Raw genomic sequence first — 13,622 nt, 5'->3', positions numbered from 1 at the left:
GTCACAGAAAAAGACACCTAGTTCAATAGAATGGAATAGAAAACCTGGAAATAAAACCACAACTATATGGCCAACTAATCTTCAACAAAACAGGAAGGAATATCCAATGAGAAAAAGACAGTCTCTTCAAAAATGGTGTTGTGAAAACTGGACAGCCACATGCAGGAGGGTGAAACTGGACCACTTTCTTACACCTACAAAAAATAAATTCAAAATGCATTAAGGACCTAAATATAAGGCCTGAAACCTTTATAAAAAATCATAGAAGAGACATCAACTATAGCAACTTCTTTCAGGCTATGTCTCCTGTGGCAAAGGAATCATTTTCTTTTCAGATTGAGTTCATTCTTTGGAGTCAGAGTTTGGATTACTCTTTCAAAGTAGGTGACTCATTTCTCTGAGTGGTCTGACTTCAGAGAGCAAATGGCAGATATGTAGGGGAAACAGATGTGATATCTCAACACATGATCAAGCCACATATTTTTCTGTTCAATAAAGACATTTACTTCATATTACAGGCCCTCCATTTTTATCCCTTTCACCCAAAAAAGTAGGAAGTAGAATTCCATATCACATTTATGTTCTTCTGGAATACTTTCTTCTTGCCTCACAAGCAAATCATCCCTTGTCAGTGGGATTCCATAATTACTTTGAATCCATGACTGTTGTCTATTTCCCCTACCTTTCCAAATGAGCGTTTCCAATATGGTTATCCTCTCCCTTTCTCCAACTAACTACTTAGTGTTGGGAGAAAATACCACCCTTTTATTTTTCCAAGTCCTTAACCATGAAAAACCACATTAGGACTTTAATATTATTCATACTTCCTGACTTTGAGCTGGATTCAATATCTAGATTAACTTTGCATTGTATCCCTTAGAAAAAGAGTGTGTTCAATATGTGAGAAGAAGGAATTAAGTGAATATTTGATGAACAAAAGGGTTACCATGGCAGAGAAAATGCTGTATGTTCATCAAATCTTATTTACTCTGGCCTACATTTCACAGTCCTGCATTTCCCATTCAGAGTTATCATTAGTTGAGGTCATGTGACTGAATTCTAACCACTGGCACATAGGCAGAAATGAAGTGTTTCACAACCATAGCTGGTCTGACATAATCCTCTATGCTTTTTCACTTCCTCTGACAAATGAAAGGCATATATTCTGAGAATCAAGTGAAAAACAGAATCATGAGTGGGTAGGTACTTGAATCCTTGATTAATTGCATAAAGCAGAGCTTCTCAATCTTCACTCTCCTTAACCTATCCTGAATTTGGCATGATCAAGAATAAAGTGATATGATGTATTTTTTTGACTTGACATATAACATGAAACATAACATAGCATAACATAACATAACCAAGCCACTGAGATATAGGGATTTCTTTGTCACTGCATCTAGTGTAAATTTCTCTGAGTATCCCAGAAAGGAATACATCAAAGAGGTTATAGTATTTTATCTGAAACCACTTATGGTTTTCAAGAAAAGGTATCTGTGTAAATATCTAGGAACCAATCATTCTAGGCAGAGGGAACAGCACATACAAGGACCAAAGTCTGGGAGCATATGTTTAAGAAAAAGGAAAAAAACACAAGTACACCTGGCTTCTAGTGAATGAAGAGGAGAGAGGTGAAAAATGAGATTGAAGAGGTTGATGTAGTCTAAATCATATAGAACTCTGTAGGTAATGGTGAAAAGCTTACATTTCACTCTAATAATGATGAAACATCTTGGAAGATTTTAAACAAGGAAAATGCATGATCTTATTATGATATATATGTTTTAAAAGATAATTTGGGTTATTCTTTGGGGAATAAGTTTCAAGAGGGAAGCAGAGAGATTATTTAGGAGATAAGGCAGTCTTCCAGGGAGGAAATGTTAGGAAATTAGAAAAATATTTGTAGTGGTAAAGGGAAAATTTATATAGTCCACTGATTCATTTAATTAATCAAGTCTAGGGAAAGCATATGGGTTGTATTTTTACATAATAATTATATGGAATATATAGTACAGTTAATACATTAGCAAAACATATGTGTACAAAATTCTGTTAAATATTCAGAACACTTTACGTTAGGCTGAATCAAGCCCTAGTTTTAGACTTCATCATGTAATTTTAGTGAAACTAAAGTCCTTCACAGTAACAGAGAATACAAAAAAGCTACTGGTTTTCCTTATGTCCACCAGATGGCCCTAATGGAATCCACTCCACTAATGGAATACAGACAGAATGAAGTCAGCACATCTCTTGCTCTTGTGCACTGAAAAAGTGAAAGGGAATAAAGGGGAAAGGAGAAAAAATGAGTGGGAAATATCAGAAAGGGAGACAGAACATGAAAGACTCCTAACTCTGGGAAATGAACTAGGGATGGTGAAAGGGGAGGTGGGCAGGGGGTGGGGGTTACTGGGTAACGGGCACTGAGGTGGGCACTTGACAGGATGAGCACTGTGTGTTATTCTATATGTTGGCAAATTGAAAGCCAATAAAAAAATAAATTTATAAAAATTAAAAAAAAAGAAACATAGCCCTCAACAAAATAAATTCAAATCTAAGAGACTATGCTATAGGATCTTACAAAATCGGAATTCTGTAAAACCTTACTGAGATGGGTAAGTACTCATTTTAGGATGAAAAATAATAATGTACGTGTGTAAAAATATGTAATTCTAATCACGGGCTTCAGCTAGAAAGTTTTAGAGACCACATTGCCCTTCTCTTCATTAGAGAGCATAGCTCCTAGACACTCATATTGGACAACCCTATAGATAGTTGAGAATATAATTAAGAATAAAGTGTAAAACAAGAGCTTGCTTAAGACTATCTACAAATGTCTTAAAAATCTTCTGTGGATTGTTCTTTTGCCAATTTATTAGTGGGTTATTTATTTTCTATTAATTGACTTGTATGTGTTCTTTGTATATTCTAGATACAACCTCTTTATCAGATATATGATGTATAAATAAACATATTCTCTGAGGCTGTGACTTGCTGTTTAATTCCTTCAATAGTGACTTTCATAGGTGATAACTTTACATTTTGCATTTGATAAAGTTTATTTTGTCAATTTTTAATTTCATGGATTATACTTCTTTATTTATCTAAGATCCTGTCAACAAACTCAAATGCATGCTACCTTTTGCTTTTGTTTTCTTCTAAACAAATTTATTATTTTTGTATTTTATATTTAGTTCTATGATACATCTTTACTTTTTATATAAGGTCAGTTTCAAAGTTTACTTTTAGTGTATGAACTTCCAATTTCCCACCATCATGTGTTGAAAGACTATTTTTTCTCCATTGAATTGCTTTCATTTCTTTGTCAAATATAATTTGACTGCATTTGTCATAGTCCATTTCTGGGTTTTCTATTTTGTTTCATTGATCTATGTGTTTCTACTTTCCAATGCCATACTGTCATTACCTTAGAGAGAAGACATTCAGTCTCTATATTAAGTATTATGTTAGAAGTATACTTTCCATACAAATCCTTTATTAGGTTAAGGAAGTTCCCTTCTATTTCTAGTTTTTCGAGAATGTTTATCCTGAATGGGTGTTGAATTTTTGGGACCTTTTAAAGAGATTACATGTCTTGCAACTCTTGTTCTAATTCACTGTTTTTATTGCTGGGGGTTTGCTAGCATGCTGGTGAAGTTGGGGGGTGGTGTTCTCTAAGCTTCTGGTTCTCAGTCATTGGAGTATACAGTGTGCTTCTGTGTTGGGGGTCTTCGTGATTGTCTCTGTCCTTCAACCAGGGATATAGTTTTTCTTCATGTTTTTATCTTGCTTGGTTATTATGCTCCCAACCTACTTCCTTGGAGTTCTCTCTAGTGTTGGCTATAGCTTTTTTATTTCTTAGATGACACAGGAAGGCTGGAGTTAGGCTGGAGCAGCTATACTTTCCTTTCCTGTGTTGCTTTCTGGTAAAGACTTTCCTCTAATTTATGATGTCTGGTAGCTTCTACTCCAATTTTGCATACCCTATATCTCCTTAGAATCACCTTACCCCAGATTTTAGGGCAGTTGATTTACTGTACAGCCTTTGTTCTCTGGTAGGTTTAAGAAAATGCATCAATTTTCTGTTTGTATATATTTTTTCAATTAAGGACAAAAATGATGACTTCCAAGCTCTTTACATGCCAGAGCTCAAACAAATAGTTGACTTTTAATGAACTTGATAGGAGTGAATAAAAGCAGAATTCAGATATATGACATTAATATGAAGCCTTTTATGTACTCTCACAAAACCTTCATTTCAGACAGTGTATTTTACCTTATTGTCTTCTGAAATGATCAGGGATTCTCAACTTTATTATGTGTTTCTCTCTCTGATTGCAAGTTGTTTTCCTTTCATTCTTGCAGACTTTGGGTTATTTTTGTAATTTATCTCTTTGCTCCTCCAGAAAAAAAAAATCCAGTTAGGGATATTGGGAATCCCTAACTAAAGATCAGACATTTAATATGGCAGTGGAGTAATAGAAGTGTTATCTCCGGATTCACAGTGACCAGTAATGATGGACTATATCTCCAATAAGCTTTATTTTTCTAGACATCAGCATACAGCATTCTCCTAGGAAGGGCAACTATGTCTCTGATGGCTCCTACCTACCAAGAGCACTGGAATTCGTTCCAGCCAGTACCACACACCCTAGATGCCTCTCCAGCTTAGGAATGCCATTAGCACGATCTATCTGTACATGAACACCATATTAATTTTGGGGGGAATACGATAGCCCAGGCCTGGGTATATTTTGGCACCTAGGCCACTTAATTATAACTCATACAACCCCTGTAAAAAAGGGAGATGGATCATTTATTTTTTTCTAGAATTATCTGGTTATGTCAAATAAATCAAATCATATTTGATTATTATGTGATTATGATCAATTTCTGTCAAAACACTAAAGTAGCCATCCCTAAAACCACTATCAAGTTTGAATAAAGTCATCTTTCAATGACTTTAAGAAAAAATCTTCCGTTATGTGTACCCTTTTTATGAGATCCAAAAACTACTAAGAAGTGAACATCATATTAGAAAGGTACTTCTGTTTTTCCAAAGACATAGAAGAAGCATAAAATGTGATCCTAGGGCAAGCTGGCTCTAGTAGTCCTGGCCAGCTGCATAAATCTGGTTAATTTACCATCACCTCATTTATTTCCATTGATGAACTTCCTAAGGGATCCCATTTGCAATCCATAAATAAACATACTAGATATATAATACATACATAATTGTGTATGTATGATCAGCTAATGGAATGAAGAGGCAAACTAATGTTCCCAAATTCCTTTGTTCATTTATGAGTATTAGTTTCCCAAACAAGGGCAACCACTCACACCAACCCTTAATGAGGCTAGTTATCCAAACCAAAGAAGTCAGGATGGTAAACATAGCATGGACAGAACCACAAAAGAGCAATTTCCAGAGGCAATGCCATGTATGTGAAGACAACTTACAGAGAAGCCAGAGTTAAACTCAAGCATGTGAGCAGCCATTCACATATGATGAAGGGAGAGTGGCCCTTGGGTTCATAACACTTGCTCTGAGATTGTACAAACTGGTAATAGATCCATATCCTTACTTGAGTGTCCTTCAGAAATTTATTACACTCTTATAAGCTTCAGTTTCATTTGTAAAATGAGAACAAATACTTGACGCTTCTAAGGTTTTTGAAAAAACTGAATGTGATAATCTATGAAAACTGTTTGCCATTTATTGCTATGTAATACATATACTGCTATGTAATACATGTACAATAAACATTTCCTGAGAAAATGAGTTTGGGAGCCACAGCATTTTGGAATACTTGTGAATGTTTTGACTTGCATAGGCTACAATTATTTTCCTCCATTTTCTACCAGTTTCAGATTTTCAAAGCCACTGTTCTCTGGCAGTGGGAGTCTCCCAAGCTATGCCTGTCACAGACAACAGGATGGCTCACAGCTACAACAGGCTCCAACTCTCATATTCTCCAATAGATAGAATGGGGAAGTGAACCTTTAGATGGGGGAGTGCCAGAACTCTGAGTGTACTATTGCAGACCATGACAGACAGCCTAAGCACAGAGCAAATCCAATGGCTGGCTGTTGCTCTTCTCCTATATAAAATATTACCAGTACAAGTTAAAGTCACACAAGGTTGCAACAGAGCATGTCTGGTTCACCCCTAGGTTAGGTGCCTCATCACGTGGAGGTACAAAAAATCATTTATGTGAATGCTTCCACCTGTTTTATCCACTAATCACCTGAATTCCAAAGACCAGACAAAGAAACAAGAGCTGTAAGTTAATAGTGATTCAGAAGTGAATAGAGGTTTATCATAATTTAAGGTTACTGGTCATCCAAAGCATCCACCTGATTTTGAAACTCTACCAAAAATAGTATTGTCAAAAAACATGATTAATGTATGAAATATAGAGTCTATGGCTACTTGAGGAGAACATGTAACTTGTTGCCCAGATCTTGCTGTTGAATACTTAGGATCCTGTCAGGTGTTTGGGGCTGTACGTAAAAGAAACCTCACCTAAAATTGGTTTTAAAATGCCCCACAGGTAGGATTTGTTAATTTAATGGCTTAAGCATGTCATTGAAGTCATGGGTGTTTTATATCATTGAAATCTATGCTCCTTAGCATGTGAGTGATGTTTCTTTAATGATTATATGATAACTAGAGTAGTTCCAGTGGACATTATAGCTTCGCATGCCCTGAGGAGGTATTTTGGTACTCTCCTTTAAAAAATCCTCTTTTATTATGGAGGAAAATATTTCAGAAGACTACCGACCAGACTTTGTCTCATGTCCATCAATGAAGAATGATATTTGAATTATTATGATTATTTTAAACTAATTCTGGATTGGGGAAAGGAATTACCTACCGTACATTAGTTCATGGTAGAATGAACATTCTAACCAAACTAAGTGTCCACCATCAGGGAAAAGATTTGGTTAAAGGGAGAGGGTAGGGTAGAAATGACGAACAGGGGATCCCTGGGTGGCGCAGAGGTTTGGCGCCTGCCTTTGGCCCAGGGTGTGATCCTGGAGACCCGGGATCGAATCCCACATCGGGCTCCCGGTGCATGGAGCCTGCTTCTCCTTCTGCCTATGTCTCTGCCTCTCTCTATCTCTCTCTCTCTGACTATCATAAATAAATAAAAATTAAAAAAAAAGAAATGACAAACAGTAGAGGCCTCTACACACTTGCTTTATAAATTTATTAATAATGAGATATCGGGAAGGATGGGGTTGGAGAACCAAACTATAAAAAAAGGTGTCCCAATATAAAACTGACCAGAGTGGGTCCTCGGGTACCCACAAATAAAGTATAACATTGGTTTTGCAATACCTACATGGAGCATTTTTTAACCTTTGATGTACCTTATATTGATAATAACACTATGTTTTAATTATAATTAGGAAATAGGAGGTAGGATGATGTGGCTATAGAAAAGAAAGTATAAGTGACTACAGTAGCTTTAATGGGCCATCTTAGGTAGACATATGCAGGCACAGATTAAACTCCATGGAAAGATACTAAATAGATTTAATGGACCTGCCACCTCATCTCACCCTATTCAACCCTGACATTCATTCTGTTCTAGGTATACTTAAATTTGTCTTGTTACCAATCAATGAATTCTCTTCCTTATGATCTTGACACTAGCTAATTCTTCTGCTTAAAATGTTATTCTCCCAGGCTTTTATGTGGCCTGGCTCCATTCTCTCTTTATTTTTTTAAGATTTTATTTATTTATTTGATAGAAAGAGACAGAGACAAAGAGAGATAGAGTACAATCAGGGGGAGAGGGAGAAGCAGGCCCTCCACTGAGCAGGAACCCTAATGTGAGGCTTGATCCCAGAACCCTGGGACCATAACTCGAAGGCAGATGCTCAACTGACTAAGCTACCCAGGCGCCCCTACATTGTCTTTTTTAAAAAAGATTTTATTTATGCATTCATGAGACAGAGAGAGAGAGGAAGAGAGAGAGAGAGAGAGAGACACAGGCTGAGGGAGAAGCAGGCACCTCTACCAAAAATAGTATTGTCAAAAAACAATACTGCCTGCTGCAGGACTCGATCCCAGGACCCCGGGATCACATCCTGAGCCAAAGGCAGATGCTCAACCGCTGAGCCACCCAGGCATCCCTGAAGGAGACTTTCTTAAAAGTAATTGTATGCATGGTCAGGACTGACTGAGATTGGGAGAAGTGAGTTTTACAAGTACACTGATATAACATTGAGATTTGGCTCTTCTCTCTGTTAAAATGACAAGATTTTCTTGCATTGGTAGTCTACTCTTGATAAGAGACTGTGAGCAGAGAGGAAAAGACAATGTTTTTGTTTTCTTTACCTGCCCAGAACAGTAAGGTTTTTATATTCGTTTTATCCTGTCTTTACTTACATAAGAGAGTGAAAACTTCTTAATATTAAAGGAGCTACATTTTGGTGACAACTCTATAACCTCCTGTAGAATCTTCTAGGGCCACCTTGGGGAAACAGATACTGAAGTGTTCAGTTTTGTAATGATCCGTGAACCCTTGTAGGCATGTGCCTTGAAACCTTCTGAGATGGTTGGTTGGTTGGTTGGTTGGTTGGTTGGTTGGTTGGTTTGGCTAACTGGTTGGCTGGCTGGCTGGCTGGCTGTTTTCTTATTCATTCATTCATTCATTCATTCATTCATTCATTCATTCATTTTCAACAGATTCCCAGAAAGTCAAACCCAAAATAGAGTCTCTTGACTAATATGTGTAGTTCACCTGCTATGTAAAGTCACATGAGAAGCATTGTCAAACAAATAATAATAAGCCCTTTTAGATTATATTGGGTGTGTGGATGCTGTTGGTGTTCCAAGAATGAAATGAAATTCCTAAAGTTGTAACATGTCCTGGTACAGTGCCATCACTTGACATTCGAATTCTTACAATGCTGTGTGTTACAAAAAATAATCAAGTTTTCTTCTCAACTGCATTATAATGAACTCTCATTCTGTCTTTAAAATACCATTCCAAAGGGACTCATGGGTGGCTCAGTGGTTAAACGCCCGCCTTTGGCTCAGGGTATGATCCTGGAGTTCTGGGATCGAGTGCCACATTGGACTCCCCGCATGAAGCCTGCTTCTTCCTCTGCCTATGTCTCTGCCTATGTTTCTCTCTCTTTCTCTCTGTGTCTTCCATGAATAAATAGATAAAATTTTTAAAAATAAAATAAAATACTAAGTAGTCACAGATCTATTCTCTGATCACAATATCTACAAAGAGCCCATGTTACTCTTCATAATTCACCTAATTGTAGTTTAAACACAGTACTATCCCTATTTACACTTCCAAATATGTTTATTATTCATCTCTTTTTACTATAATGTAAGTTCTGTATTATTAAGAACTTTATCTGTCTCTTCACCTTTTTTTGTTGCAATTGCCTGGAACAGTGTGTTCACTAATAGTAGATGTCTCCCCTTCCTAAGATTAAGGGGTTAACCAATGAAACAGAACCAAAGAAATCTTGAATTATATAGCTCATCTGAATATAAGTCTTACTTAATCACCATCACATTGCTTTTTAGTTATCTCTGTAAACTTACTGGTTAATATAGAAATAAATTAACTAAAATCTTGATATTCCTCTGGACAATATCTGCAGAAACTTGCAAATGAGTAATAGAATGATGGCAAAGTTGCAAATGTATGTTGTCGGCCTACTTATTGCAGAGAAACTTCAAAAATGTATGGTAGCTGGTCTTTTGTCTTTTTGCTCAGAGGAAGTGAAATAGCAACCCAAATCCAGCCCACCTCCACCATGCCATCTTTATTTGTCCCCAGTGAAATTTAAGTTGTATACCTGTAGTGCACCAGTGGAGAAGTCAGTGCCATATCTGCACTGGCCCCCGGGTATGTCTCCAAAAGAGTTTGGTGATGACATCACCAAGACAACCAGTGATTGGAAGGGTCTGAGGATCACAGTGAAACTGACCATTGAGAAGAGACAGGTCCACATTGAAGTGGTACCTTCTTCCTCTGTCTTGATTACCAAAGCCCTCAAGAAACTGCCAAGAGGCAGAAAGAAGCAGAAAAGAAAGAAGCAGAAAAACATTAAGCACAGGGGAAATACCATTTTGGATGAAATTCTCAATATGGCCTAAAAGATATGGCACCAATCTTCAGCCAGAGAACTCTCTGGAACCATTTAAGTAGTCCTGGGGACTACCGAATCTGTGGTCTGCAGTGTTGATGGCTGCCACCCTCATGATATCATAGATGACATCAACAGTGGTAGCAGTGGAGTACCTGGCTAGTTAAGAACTCCAAAGGAAAATATTTCAATAAAGGATAATTTGAATATATATATTCAAATATTAAAGTATCATTTGAATATATATTCAATGAATATGTTCAATATATATATTCAATTCAATACATTGAAAATATTATATGTATAGTAGTGGCTGATCGCAGGCTATGGAATTCACTGCCTTTACCACCACTACATTTGATAATTGCTTTGTCTTCTTATTGTATCCTTAACAATTTCAACTTTTCTGGGTAAAGAAGCTAATATATTTTGTTTTTAATTATAGAACTTTCTAAGGGAGCAAAAATGAGTCTCACAATGGGTAAAAGAGAGGAATAGCTCAGAGACCAAGGCCAAACTCCTTGTCTTCTGGCAGCAGAAATCAGAGATAGAAAAGTAAGTGACATACTAAAATTTCAGACATCAATTGTAGGCTGAAGCCCAGTCAGGACTTTGTCCTCTGCCATGAAAGAGGGGCAGATGCTGAATCTGGGTACTCTTAAAGAAGAAACAATGACATCCATTTTGGGATCATATTAAAGGATATGCTGATATCTTTCTTTGCGAAGTTCCACTAAATGTTAAGTTTATGTGCAAGAATTCCCTCAGTCTTGAAGCAAAACTGTGTTAGAAAATAATTCCTTGAAAAATCAGTGGTTTCACTAAACAATTCTACTATTTTTTGAAAAGAATTAACATCAGTTTTACACAATCACTTCCAGAATGTAGGAATATTTTATGAACTCGGTAATACCTGAGACCAAAATCAGACACAGTACTCCACCCCCAAGAAAGTGAGATTATTTCCAGGATGCAAGGCTACTTCAATATTTAAAAATAAGTTAATATTAACAGGCTAAAGAGGAAAAACCATGATTGCAGCAATCAATATAATAAAATATTTTTAAAAGATTTTTATTTATTTATTCATGAGAGACACAGCAAGAGAGAGAGAGAGAGGCAGAGACACAGGCTGAGGGAGAAGCAGACTCCCTGCAAGGAGCCCGATGAGGGACTTGATCCTGGATCCCAGGATCATGCCCCAGGCCAAGGACAGACGCTCAACCACTGAGCCACCCAGGCGTCCTATAATAAAACATTTGTTGGGGATTTACCCCAAAGATTCAGATGCAATGAAACATCGGGACACCTGCACCCCGATGTTTCTATCAGCAATGGCCACAATAACAAAGTTCAACTGTGAATAAAACTCTAAAAACATGAACAGAAGAGAACTTCCTCATCATGAGAAAGGGCATCAGGTAACATATAGGTGATATTATACTTTATAGTTAAGGGTAGAATGTTCTCCCGGAAACACTGGAACAAGGCAAGATTGTTCTCACCACTCCATTTCAACATATTACTTGAAGTCCTGAATAATAAGGTAATAAAAGCAACAAAGTACATACAGATAGAAAAGGAAGAAATACAACTACTCCATTTTTGCAGATGACATAATGGTCAACGTAGAAAATACTATAGAATCTATACATAAACTAGAATGTGTGAATTCAGCAAAGTAGCATGTCTACAAGATCAACATACAAAATTCAGTTGTAGGGATCCCTGGGTGGCGCAGCGGTTTGGCGCCTGCCTTTGGCCCAGGGCGCGATCCTGGAGACCCGGGATCGAATCCCACGTCAGGCTCCCGGTGCATGGAGCCTGCTTCTCCCTCTGCCTGTGTCTCTGCCTCTCTCTCTCTCTGTGACTATCATAAATAAAAAAAAAAAAACAAAAACAAAATTCAGTTGTATTTCTACATACTAACATTAAATAGGTGAAACAGAAATTGAAAATGTAATATAATTTACAATCACTCAAAAACAATGAAATACTTAGGCATATAAATCTAACAGACATATCTAGGACTTATGTACTGAAAAATACAAAATGCTGTTGGAAGTTATCAAAGGTAATCCAAATAAATTGAGAGATATACTATGTTTTTGGATTGGAAGATTCAACATAGTAAAAATGTTGATTCTACCCAATTTGATATATAGGCTTAATTAAATTCCTACAAAACTCCCAGGAAGTTTCTTTTAAATATATAGACAAGGTTATTTTAAAAATTGGCATGGAAAGTTAAAGAACATAGAATGGCTACAAATAATTTTGAAAGAAAATAATGTGAGAAGGTACTTCTTTCAAGACAGTATATAGCTACAGTCAAGTTGGTGTAGTATCAGTGGAAGGATAATCACATAAATCAATCAGACAGAATAAAGAACTCAGAAGTAGCCCACACACACAAATAGAACCAACTGATTTTTGACAAAGGTACAAAAGCAATTTAATGTTGAAAGGATAGTCTTTTCAACAAATATTGCTAGAACAATTAGATATGTATAAGGAAAAAAACTCAGCCTAAACTTAATGCTTTATAGGAAATAATCTCAAAATGGATCACAAAGTAAATATAAAATGTAATGCTATTAAAGTTTTAGAAGAAAACATAGAAGAAAATCTTTGGGACCAAGAGTCTAGTACAGGGTAGCTAGGTATAAAACAAGGAACATGATATATAATAGAAAATAAATCAACAAATTGGACATCATCAAAATTTAAAACTTCTGCTGTGTAAAGATCTTGTGCTGCTATGATAATGGACAGCCAAACTATAGACTGGAAGAAAATACTTGTCAACAGCACATCTAATAATGGATTCAAATCTAGATTATATAAGGAACCCACAAAACCCAACATTATAAAACAAAAAGTTCATTTAGTAAATGGCCAATGGAGTTGAACAAACATTTCAGTAAAGGAGATATACAAATAACAAGTAAGTACAGGGAAAGAATTCAACTTCTCTCACCATTAGGGAGCTTCAAATTAAGAACAAATGAGATTATCACTACATACCTATTAGGACAGTTAAATTTATTCTAAAAGTGACTACACCAATCATTGGTGAGGATGAAGAGAAACTGGATCTCTCATACGTTGTTAGTGGGAATGTAAAATGGTATAGCCATTCTAGAAAATAGTTTGGTAGTTTCATTCAAAAGGTAAACATGCACTTACCATGGAACCCAGCAAGTACACCAGATAAGTGAAAAATTATGCCCATACTAAATCCTGTCCATGAATGTTCATAAGCAACTTTGTAGTAGCTCAAACCTGGAAACAAACCAACATGTCTTTCACAGATAAATATTTTATCAGCATTAAAAATGAATAAACTATTAAGACACACAACAACTTGGATGTGTATGATTCACATTATAGTGAGTGAAAAATACCAGTCTCAAAGGTGTGATTCAATTTATACAATATTATCAAACTGACAAAATTATGAAGATAGAGAACAGAGTAGTGATGGCCAGGGGTTA

The 13,622-nt window shown here is 36.3% G+C and overlaps 1 pseudogene; it reads left to right on the top strand.

Annotated features, from left to right (window-relative positions):
• Positions 1 to 9,792: 9,792 nt before the first annotated feature.
• Positions 9,793 to 13,036, top strand: LOC121488831 (annotated as a pseudogene).
• Positions 13,037 to 13,622: the final 586 nt, after the last annotated feature.

The sequence above is a fragment of the Vulpes lagopus genome, chromosome 4 (assembly GCF_018345385.1).
Source record: "Vulpes lagopus strain Blue_001 chromosome 4, ASM1834538v1, whole genome shotgun sequence".
Classification (NCBI taxonomy): domain Eukaryota; kingdom Metazoa; phylum Chordata; class Mammalia; order Carnivora; family Canidae; genus Vulpes; species Vulpes lagopus.
This window is presented reverse-complemented; position numbering and strand designations above follow the sequence as displayed.